The 12,587-nt window shown below is 45.6% G+C and overlaps 1 protein-coding gene across 15 annotated transcripts in view; it reads left to right on the top strand.

The window, feature by feature from the left end:
• Positions 1 to 12,587, top strand: part of LOC126297419 (single-stranded DNA-binding protein 3) — a 325,367-nt gene that overhangs the window by 52,880 nt on the left and 259,900 nt on the right. The gene's annotated exons all lie outside the window — the stretch shown is intronic.

Below are 12,587 nucleotides of genomic sequence, written 5' to 3' on the forward strand. Positions count from 1 at the left end.
ATTCAGTTTTCAGTTTAGCCATTTACCTTTCCTTGTGCAAAATTTGAACCGAATCTTAAAAGTTTAAAGTACAGAAATGGCGCGCTTTAAAGACCTCCCAGATAAACGTCTTTTTTACCTGTAAAATCAAAATGATGCCATTAGCTGAGCATTAGTTTCAGTCCAGTTAACATCTGCTGCAAAAGGAAGTAATGGATTCGCACAATTTGCCTGGACACCAGCTCCGGTTTGTCTTTCAAACTTTTCAAAATGGTTCAAATTGTTCTGAGCACATCTGTGGTCATCAGTCCGCTAGACTTAGAACTACTTAAACCTAACTAACCTAAGGTCATCACACACATCCATGCCCGAGGCAGGATTCGAACCTGCGACCGTGGCAGTCGCGCGGTTCCGGACTGAGCGCCTAGTACCGCTCGGCCGGCTTTCAAACTTTGTTTAGTATATTGTAACATAGTTACAGTAAGAAAGATGTTCGAACGGCAATACAAATGGATGCGAAACCGGGATAAACCAAAAAGTTTTTGCTGAAGTGTACAGCAACCATTCGCAAATGAGTTTTAGGTTTCTCCAGTTAAAAAAAAAGTACTGTTACCTGTTTCGAATTTTTCACAATTCATCATCAGACGGTTTTTTGTTTTCATCAAAACATATTACACATTGGTTTCCCGTGAGTTGTCCTAGGATAATACTAGGTAACTGTACTTCATTTAAAAAGTAACCTAAAACCAATTTGTGGTTGCTGTACACCATCAACAATTTATTTCATGTAACCGCCACGATCTCTAACCATGTCTTCCATCGACAAAATTGCAAAAACTTTTTACGCTATGTTCCTAGCTCAAATAGGAACGGAGCACACATAACAGCGGGGGACCCCCAACCGCGTGACCATCTCTAACATACACTCCTGGAAATTGAAATAAGAACACCGTGAATTCATTGTCCCAGGAAGGGGAAACTTTGTTGACACATTCCTGGGGTCAGATACATCACATGATCACACTGACAGAACCACAGGCACCTAGACACAGGCAACAGAGCATCCACAATGTCGGCACTAGTGCAGTGTATATCCACCTTTCGCAGCAATGCAGGCTGCTAGTCTCCCATGGAGACGATCGTAGAGATGCTGGATGTAGTCCTGTGGAACGGCTTGCCATGCCATTTCCACCTGGCGCCTCAGTTGGACCAGCGTTCGTGCTGGACGTGCAGACCGCGTGAGACGACGCTTCATCCAGTCCCAAACATGCTCAATGGGGGACAGATCCGGAGATCTTGCTGGCCAGGGTAGTTGACTTAAACCTTCTAGAGCACGTTGGGTGGCACGGGATACATGCGGACGTGCATTGTCCTGTTGGAACAGCAAGTTCCCTTACCAGTCTAGGAATGGTAGAACGATGGGTTAGATGACGGTTTGGATGTACCGTGCACTATTCAGTGTCCCCTCGACGATCACCAGAGGTGTACGGCCAGTGTAGGAGATCGCTCCCCACACCATGATGCCGGGTGTTGGACCTGTGTGCCTCAGTCATATGCAGTCCTGATTGTGGCGCTCACCTGCACGGCGCCAAACACGCATACGACCATCATTGGCACCAAGGCAGAAGCGACTCTCGTCGCTGAAGACCACACGTCTCCATTCGTCCCTCCATTCACGCCTGTCGCAACACCACTGGAGGCGGGCTGCACGATGTTGGGTCGTGAGCGGAAGACGGCCTAACGGTGTGCGGGATCGTAGCCCAGCTTCATGGAGACGGTTGCGAATGGTCCTCGCCGATACCCCAGGAGCAACAGTGTCCCTAATTTGCTGGGAAGTGGCGGTGCGGTCCCCTACGGCACTGCGTAGGATCCTACGGTCTTGGCGTGCATCCGTGCGTCGCTGCGGTCCGGTCCCAGGTCGACGGGCACGTGCACCTTCCGCCGACCACTGGCGACAACATCGATGTACTGTGGAGACCTCACGCCCCACGTGTTGAGCAATTCGGCGGTACGTCCACCCGGCCTCCCGCATGCCCACTATACGCCCTCGCTCAAAATCCGTCAACTGCACATACGGTTCACGTCCACGCTGTCGCGGCATGCTACCAGTGTTAAAGACTGCGATGGAGCTCCGTATGCTACGGCAAACTGGCTGACACTGACGGCGGCGGTGCACAAATGCTGCGCAGCTAGCGCCATTCGACGGCCAACACCGCGGTTCCTGGTGTGTCCGCTGTGCCGTGCGTGTGATCATTGCTTGTAAAGCCCTCTCGCAGTGTCCGGAGCAAGTATGGTGGGTCTGACACACCGGTGTCAATGTGTTCTTTTTTCCATTTCCAGGAGTGTATTTGTCACAGCGTTTTCACGCTTAGCACCGATAATAATTTTTACTAAATAATCGGCGAGGACTAGTTGATATTCATAGCTCTTTAATACACAACTTTTAACATGCCTTAGCCCAGTTCTGAATATTGGCAATGGCTTTTAAGCAGTACCTAATATTACCACTCTCTTCGCAGCAGGTCCCGGCGGAGGTTCGAGTACTCCCTCGGGCATGGGGGTGTGTGTGTGTGTGTTGTTCTTAGCATAAGTTAGTTGAAGTAGTGTGTAAGTCTAGGTTCAAATGGCTCTGAGCACTGTGGGACTTAAATTCTGAGGTCATCAGTCCCCTAGAACTTAGAACTACTTAAACCTAACTAACCTAAGGACAACACACACATCCATGCCCGAGGCTGGATTGGAACCTGTGATCGTAGCGGTCGCGCGGCTCCAGACTGTAGCGCCTAGAACCACTCGGCCACTCCGGCCGACAGAGTGCAGTCCAAATACAGAAGGAAGACTGTTTCGTCACTCAGACGAGTCTGCGTGTATGGTATAGATTTGTGTGAACTGTTTGCTGTAGCTCGTAAAATTTGCCATCCTTTAAAAAATTGGAAAGCGTTTTTAAACTGCCTTTGCCTTTGTTTCCACTAAAAATGATCATTCCCTCATCTAATCTCTCATCTTCTATAAGAAAACTACTGCCACCTCCCTTTTTTTATGGGATGTTTATGATCAATTTCATTCGAGTTCTTGGGCTCTTGTTAGTCCCCCCCGTGCATGACTACCGACGACGCAAGGTTCTCTGCAGAGACTCGGCGTTTGGCGTTTGGCCTAACTATAACAGTCATAACCTTTATTATGAAGACTTCCTATTCCATCAGTTTCTCTCTCGAGCCCTCCTCTTCGCCCTCTCCACTTGCTTCTGCACTTTCAGAGCTGTGTCATCAGGTGGTCCAGAGATGTTCTGATACGTTACACTTCTCAGTTTTTCGAATGCATTCTTCCCTAGCAATGGTTAGATTTCCAGCGTTAACACACCCATGTAGGAAGTCTTTCTTTAAATTCCTTAACGTTACGGTACACGTAACCATTGCAGTGAACAGAAGGCCTGCCCTTGGTAATTGGTCGTTGTAATAATTTACATACCGAAAGTCGTATTAGGAACTTCAGAAGCAAAGTGAAAATAAGGACCAGCGTGACGTTATCCCTTCGGGGCAGGTTAAGGCGCAAGTGCTTGGACACTGTCCAGGGGAATTCCAGCGGTCAGGCGGCGGGGAGAAAGAGGTGACAAGGGTACTCAACCCTGTGGAGCAGGTAAAACCACAACTTCCGGAGTCGCACGTGTCGGCGTTCGCAAATGTCCAGACACCTCGTTAGGTCTACCCACACACTGTGGTGACTTTACTCTTTTGCTGATTGCCTTCCCAAATCCTAGCTTGTTGTCAGTCTCATTATGACCTCGTCATTTACGGGATAAGCGCTTATCATGCTTTTCAGGATAATATTCTTTGATACTCCCAGGGTAGGGAGATTTGGTCTCCTAAACCTGTTGTTGTTGTTGTCTTCAGTCCTGAGACTGGTTTGATGCATCTTTCCATGCTACTCTATCTTGTGCAAGCTTCCCAGTACCTACTGCAACCTACATCCTTCTGAATCTGTTTAGTGTACTCATCTCTCGGTCTCCCTCTACGATTTTTACCCTCCACGCTGCCCTCCAATGCTAAATTTGTGATCCCTTGATGCCTCAAAACATGTCCTACCAACCGATCCCTTCTTCTAGTCAAGTTGTGCCACAAACTTCTCTTCTCCCCAATCCTATTCAATACCTCCTCATTAGTTACGTGATCTGTCCACCTTATCTTCAGTATTCTTCTGTAGCACCACATTTCGAAAGCTTCTATTCTCTTCTTGTCCAAACTAGTTATCGTCAAACCTATCAAACCAAATACAATCTTTCCTTAACAAAAATTACCCTGCTGGGCTGCCCTCCCCACCCCTTCTCACACATCTCTCCGTTTTTATTCCTCTACTTCAATTGCTGATAAAAGTGTTACAGGGAACAGTTCTACTTTTTTAAATATTGTGTAGAATATTACATACACTTCTTGTGTGAACTTAAAATCTGTTCAACAATTTTCTTTATTCTACATTTATTTCATAAATTTGGAACAGTGTGCTGAAGGTTCATGACAGTATAATAATATTTCTCACGTTAGCTCTTAAACTCGCAAATAATTCTCGGAAGCAACTATCGGAACACGTACATTTAAACCTAGAGTTCAGTAGTTTCGTAGGCATTATCATTACGCGAGCCGTATGTGAAAGTAATGTTTCTAGAGGTGCTTAGAAAATTGACTCTTGGTACTGCAAGGTAAGCCTTCCTGGAATACCGAGATATTATCAGTAAAATTCACAATGAAAGTAATTTGAGCAATTCTGTAACGCTCTCAAATTGACTACACATCCCGGTGACATATCAGGATGATATTCTTTGAGTCTTCTTTATATTTTGCGTTAGTTCTACTCGATAAGATTTCCAGACTGATGAACAACTTTCAAATGTCGGCAGTAAGAGAATTTTGGAAGCACCCCGTTTGTACGTGAAAGTGCCTGTCAATCAAAAGGATGGACCTTTTAGCAGAACAATAGGTTAAGGACCTGTCAAAGGAAGTTTGGATGGTACTTAACTGTTTCCTGCTGAATAGTAGTTGTTCTTCCAACCAGCAGTTCATACGAGCAAGCCAGTCTTCACTTGATGTTGCTCACATCGTAGGTAGTTGGACTATGCGCGGCTCTTCTTTAAAAAAGAGTAGCTCGATGTAGTCAGGAGCTCGAGCCTCACAGGTCTGCTTTCATGCCTTGCAGACAACTCGTTGCAAATAGGACGTCTCGAATAAATGGAAAGTGGTCCTATGATAAATAAGTGTAATACAGACAGAAATACTCGTGTAAAATCCAGTAAAATTAAGTTGGAAGCATTACGAGAATGGTAGCAAAATCTCCAAACTAGATAGTAGTCATAGATGTGCGGAAACTAAGTCCCTTTCATGATCACAGTACACGAAATATCCACTAGCTCAAAACGGTTCAGAGCTCAACACGACGATTCGCAAATTAACATAAGCGATTCAAAGAATAGTATCTCATACTCTATCATCAGTTTTGTAATACAAGAGGAAAAGTTAGTCTTCCGCAGGAACACATTCAGATCTTTCGTGAGTTGGTCCCTTTAAAAGTCAGAGTATTGTAGCGGCCGTTCACTGCCCGGAATCAATCACTTATACGACTAAATCGCGCACTTCAGCACAGGCAGGTCTGCCTTCTTCCAGCACTCGACTCAGTGTCCAGATTAACTTCTTTGAGTTCCACATTCTCATTGCTCTCAATGGATGAAGTCCATCGTCACCAAAAATTTATTGTTCTTCAGCTCTGCAGACATGACTTTTATCAACTTGACTACTTCCCGCACAAAATAAATGTATTACAACAATATTTAAATAAAAAATGTTCCAAACATTCGGTCACACTGAGATCATTCACCATAATTATAAATAAAGGTTTTTCTTTAATAAATAAGCCAGCATTCTTCCGCAAGTGCGCACACGATAGACAAAGCAAATTGTTGGTAAATATTGTTTAAACAGTTATTTGTGCCTGCCAGGCAGAAGCGTCTTTTGGATACTATTTTTAGTAGCCGTGTCAGCTAACACAAGCGATAGACTATTTCTTAAATTGCCGTGATTGTGCATTATCAGTTGTAGTAAATATTTAAATAAAGTTACTGGCAAAGAAGTAAGTTGTTCATTAAATAAATACATGAGAATGACAATATGGGGTATTCGTGCTGTGTTGATTTGTTGTGTAATTGTGGAGAATACGATGTTCTGACAAAATTTTGCGTAGTAAAACAGATATAAAAGACGTCATAAGTAGATAAATAAAATATACTGATGAGTGGCTTTGAGTGACTATAGCTATCGTTTAATGCTATCATCTGAGGTATCGTTTGTTGAAATCGCATAAATCGTTTAAAAGTTAACTCAGAGGGTCAGACAATATGAAATTCAGCCTTCAGTTGCAAGGTAAAATTCTTTTTCTTTAGTTTACCTAGGTTTCGATGCCAATAATGGTATCTTCTTCGGAACAAAAATTAAATTATTTTGAGGGCCAAACATTGGCCATGTCACAGAATAAAACTAATGCAGAATAAAGACGCATAATCCTAAGATTGTCTACCAATACTAAAAAAAAATAAAACAGCAGACGGAGCTACGCCGGGTCAGAACGTGCACGGCATGCTTAATTTCCCTACGTAGTTGTCAACTGAAATGTACCATCGTGCTAACTATTACAGATAACTGCTCATGCATTTCCGACCAATCAGTTTCCGGATGTGTGTCGCCTATTCATCCGTGTAATACTTAACATAGGAAGTTCCCGATAATAGGTGTCTCCGGTTAACAATAAAACTGCTGTAATAAGAAGAGCTGTTGGTTTGTAATTTCAGGTGTTTCCCTACAGCGTTTGGCTGTAAAACACAACAGATTTTCACATGCTACCCAACACAAACTCAAAGCAGCATCAGACAGCAAACTGCAGGCAGGCTCAGAGGCTGAGTGAACGTCCAGGGCTGTAATGGAAAGGTATAGGTGACGCATATGACAACTTCTACCTTCCCAAGTTAGCGAGAAATCTCCCTGATAACCCTAAAAAATACTGGTCCTACGTAAACATGCTGAGCGGATCGAGAACTTCTGTTGTCACTCGTCGACCAATCTGGGGCGAAAACAGACAGCAGAAGAAAAGCCGAGGTCATGAATCTCACGGTTAAAAAAATCGGTAACACTCGAAGATTATAGTAAGTTACCATCGTTCGACTGGCGCCACATAGGGATACTGGGGAAGGATGTGGCCGATAAAGCCGCCAAGGAAGCATGTTGGGATGGTGCTGTCCATCAATGTCCCATCTCGTTACACACCATCATCTCATTCTCTGACAGATGCATTTTGCGTCAGTGGGAGACTGAATGGTTGCAGGTGACAGACAACAAACTGCGGTCGCTCAAATCTACCACAGAGGCTTGGCGGACTTCATGTTAGCCTCGCCGCTGGAAGGAGGTTCTGTTTACCAGACTGCGCATCGGGCAAAGCCCTTTGAGTCATGACTTCGTCCTCCGGCTGGAGGATCCACCACTTAAGTGTGGAACAGTGTGCCGCTTTCAGTTCAGCGTTTTGTGGGTACGTGTGTCCTATATACTGATATTAAGGCAGCCCTCAGTCTCGTTGGATATCTGCCCCCAATCCTCGCAGATACCGATCCCAGTGTTAAAAGGGTGCTGAAATTTTGTTAACTGTCAGGTCTCATTCCTAAATTGGTGAGGAAGGGCGGCAGAATTCAATACGGGGCATGGGAGAACAGCTTTCGTCCCCACCCATGAGATTAGCGTGTGATTTTTTGTCAGGGCGCTGGTGATGATGATGTCGATCGCCCTCAATCCAAATAATCGTCGTCGTCCGCCGACAAACCTATCAACCTCATCAAGTAGAAATGAAAATCGCTACTGCTTAAAAGTAACCAAATCAGTTGAAAACAAGTAAGGTGCACAACACTGACACCTCTCCAGCTAGCTTTCGTAGCGTGTACTCTGTTGCATTGGCCCCTTTCTTAATTCTCATTCATCGTGAATCTCGTGCACGTCTGTAGAAAAGTGCAGGTTTCTCCTGCAGAAAAGAGCAGATTCGCAATACTGTAGACGAATAAAGTTCACATCTGCCTGCTGAAACATCCTCGACTGTTCTCATTTGCAGTTTCATAGGTTTCCTAGATACAGAAAGCCTTTTGTCCATAAACGAGAATGACTTTAGAAATAATCACTTTCCAAAGAATTCGCAGTTTTCACATGCGAACCAAGAATGCAGACCAACACCTATATTCCCTATTCCTAATTTTTTGGAAATACATTGACATTATATTACTATATACCCTAACAAAGATGTGACTTCTTTGTGAAGACTTTGCTAGACCACGCTATGTTCACCAGCACAGTGTCAGACATAGCCAGTGTCCATATTGGCCCAGTGTAGTACGATAGGACTACTATTTCTAGTCAACGGAAACTATCCGTAGGATAAAGTGGACAGCAATCTTAGGTTTCATGATGGTGCTGTTTTGTGCAGAAACATTGTCGAGTGAATATACAAAATGAGCTGGACCGAGTTGCTATTTGGTACAGTGAATGAGAATATACGTTGAATGTGGCTGAAGATAAGTTAATACGAACAGGTAGGAGGGGAAAAAACTGATACAATTTTGAAATACAATATTACTGGTATGTGCATTGAAAGAGACGCTACGAGTAAATTACGTGGCGTAACGTTGCGAAAATAGGTGAAATGGAGCGAGCATCATTTGTAAGAAAGGCTAATGGCAGAGAGCAGTTTATTCGGAGTTTTGGAGAAAGTGTGGGGTAAGAAGGATACCGCGTACAGAATGCTTGTGCGACTTGCTCTGAAGTGTTTGGGATCACAACCTGGTTGGATTACTGCTAGACATACACTATGTGATAAAAAGCATCCGGACACCCCCAAAAACATAAGTTTTTCGTATTAGGTACATTTTGATGACAGGTACTCCATATTAGCGACCTCAGTAGTCATTAGACATCGTGAGAGAGAGAGAGAGAGAGAGAGAGAGAGAGAGAGAGAGAGAGAGAGAGAATGGGGCGCTCCGCAGAACTCACGGACTTGGAACGTGGTCGGGTGATTGGGTGTCATTTGTGCCATACGTCTGTACGCGAGATTTCCACACTCCTAAACATCCTAAGTCCACTGTTTCCGTTGTGATAGTGAAGTGGCAATGAAGGGGAACGTACAGCACAAAAGCGTACAGGCCGATCTCGTCTGTTTACTGACAGAGACCGCCGACAGTTAAGGAGGGTCGTAATATGTAATTGGCAGACATCTATCCAGACCATCACACAGAAATTCCAAACAGCATTAGGATCCACTGCAAGTACTATGACATCTAGGCGGGAGGTGATGACTTGGATTTCATGGTCGAGCGGCTTCTCATAAGCCACAAATGACACGGTAAATGCCAAACGACGCCTTGCTTGGTGTAAGGAGCGTGAATATTGGTCGACTGAACAGTGGAAAAACTTTGTGTGGAGTGACGAATCATGGTGCATAATGTTGCCATCCGATGGCAGGTTGTGGGTATGGCGAATGCCCGGTGAGCGTCATCTGCCAGCGTGTGTATTGCCAACAGTAACATTCGGAGGCAGTGGTGTTATGGTGTGGTCGTGTTTTTCATGGAGAGGGCTGGCACTCCATGTTGTTTCACGTGGCACTATCACAGCACAAGCTTACATTGATGTTTTAAGCACATTCTTGCTTGCCACTGTTGTAGAGCAATTCGGGGATGGCGATTGCATCTTTAAACACGATCGAGCACTTGTTCATGATGCACAGGCTGTGGCGAAGTGGTTACACGACGATAACATCCCTGTAATTGACTGGCCTGCAGAGTCTTGACCTGAATCCTATAGAACACCTTTGGATGTTTTGGAATGGCAACTTCGTGCGAGGCATCACCGACCGACACCCATACTTCGGTGCAGCACTCCGTGAAGAATGGGCTACCATTCTCCAAGAAACCTTCCATCACCTGATTGAACGTATGCCTGCGAGAGTGGAAGCTGTCATCAAGGCTAAGGGTGGGCTAACACCATACTGAATTGTGGCATTACCGATGGAGGGCGCCACGAGCTTGCAAGTCATTTTCAGCCAGGTATCCGTATACTTTTGATTAGAGTGTAGCAGCAGTTTAGTGACTTGCTGCTAAATTTGTCACCAGTCCGTTCGATCATTGCGAAAATTTAACGGAAATTATTCGGAGAAGGTGATCTTTTCGCCAAATGCTATTGAGGAATTTCAAAGAACCAGCATTTGCAGCTGATGGGAGAACGATTCTACTGCCGTCAACGTTTATCTCGTGTACGTGATTTTCTTGTATAACTTAATGGATATGCCGATTTTTTTTCTATGTTTCCCTCTGCATTCCGACGAAATGTTTTGTGGTGGTTCTGTTTCTCTAGATTAGATAGTATTTGTCAAGGGATGTTTTCCAATAAGTATTGTCTTTTGCGAAGTCGGATATTACTGATGTTTGCGTTTTATAGATTGTGTAAATCCTGTCAGAGATCCATCTGGTTTTATGGACGGACTACTGGAAATACTTACTCCCTGGTCAGATTCGCACATGTGTGAAAATCGGTATTTCCTTGGTGACGTAAATGCCATGGTGTATTGCTGTGCGACATGTCATCACAACACAAAAATAAGTGGCCACAGGGATGGAACCGTCCTAGTATTACAAGCAAAACTAGCTGGCAGCGGAAACATTTATTTCCCTAGCAAAGGTTCACATGGTTTCTCCTGGACGATTGTCTTACATCTTGACTAAGTGAACCTTTCCATATCCACGGAGTGATAAGTCTGAGTAGATTTTCTGCACGAAATTATTAGATTTGAGACTAAGTTGAAAGACTATTGTATAAAATGCTGTCGTGGACAAGGCACTGAACTCGTTCTCTAGGAAAAGGCTTCAAATCATTTTTCAACCATTCTAGTTCGTTTCGCTATTTTCATATTGTCCTCAAGATTGTTTGTACTTACAGAATCGTTTCATATTTTGGTTAAGGAACAGGCGATTGATTTTCTCACATTGCGCAAATTCATAATCCATTCCATCCACGAACTAAATTCTGCAGCTGAGACACGTCATCGGTAGATATGTATGTGGATATTTCAGATCATTTATCATATTATTTCCGAGTCATTCGTTTCCTAGGAAAATTTCTGCTAGATTTTGTGGTATTTCCCGACGTAACACAAATAAACTACACTCCTGGAAATGGAAAAAAGAACACATTGACACCGGTGTGTCAGACCCACCATACTTGCTCCGGACACTGCGAAAGGGCTGTGCAAGCAATGATCACACGCACGGCACAGCGGACACACCAGGAACCGCGGTGTTGGCCGTCGAATGGCGCTAGCTGCGCAGCATTTGTGCACCGCCGCCGTCAGTGTCAGCCAGTTTGCCGTGGCATACGGAGCTCCATCGCAGTCTTTAACACTGGTAGCATGCCGCGACAGCGTGGACGTGAACCGTACGTGCAGTTGACGGACTTTGAGCGAGGGCGTATAGTGGGCATGCGGGAGGCCGGGTGGACGTACCGCCGAATTGCTCAACACGTGGGGCGTGAGGTCTCCACAGTACATCGATGTTGTCGCCAGTGGTCGACGGAAGGTGCACGTGCCCGTCGACCTGGGACCGGACCGCAGCGACGCACGGATGCACGCCAAGACCGTAGGATCCTACGCAGTGCCGTAGGGGACCGCACCGCCACTTCCCAGCAAATTAGGGACACTGTTGCTCCTGGGGTATCGGCGAGGATCATTCGCAACCGTCTCCATGAAGCTGGGCTACGGTCCCGCACACCGTTAGGCCGTCTTCCGCTCACGCCCTAACATCGTGCAGCCCGCCTCCACTGGTGTCGCGACAGGCGTGAATGGAGGGAAGAATGGAGACGTGTGGTCTTCAGCGATGAGAGTCGCTTCTGCCTTGGTGCCAATGATGGTCGTATGCGTGTTTGGCGCCGTGCAGGTGAGCGCCACAATCAGGACTGCATATGACTGAGGCACACAGGTCCAACACCCGGCATCATGGTGTGGGGAGCGATCTCCTACACTGGCCGTACACCTCTGGTGATCGTCGAGGGGACACTGAATAGTGCACGGTACATCCAAACCGTCATCGAACCCATCGTTCTACCATTCCTAGACCGGCAAGGGAACTTGCTGTTCCAACAGGACAATGCACGTCCGCATGTATCCCGTGCCACCCAACGTGCTCTAGAAGGTGTAAGTCAACTACCCTGGCCAGCAAGATCTCCGGATCTGTCCCCCATTGAGCATGTTTGGGACTGGATGAAGCGTCGTCTCACGCGGTCTGCACGTCCAGCACGAACGCTGGTCCAACTGAGGCGCCAGGTGGAAATGGCATGGCAAGCCGTTCCACAGGACTACATCCAGCATCTCTACGATCGTCTCCATGGGAGAATAGCAGCCTGCATTGCTGCGAAAGGTGGATATACACTGCACTAGTTCCGACATTGTGGATGCTCTGTTGCCTGTGTCTAGGTGCCTGTGGTTCTGGCAGTGTGATTATGTGATGTATCTGACCCCAGGAATGTGTCAACAAAGTTTCCCCTTCCTGGGAC

The sequence above is a fragment of the Schistocerca gregaria genome, chromosome X (genome assembly GCF_023897955.1).
Source record: "Schistocerca gregaria isolate iqSchGreg1 chromosome X, iqSchGreg1.2, whole genome shotgun sequence".
Classification (NCBI taxonomy): domain Eukaryota; kingdom Metazoa; phylum Arthropoda; class Insecta; order Orthoptera; family Acrididae; genus Schistocerca; species Schistocerca gregaria.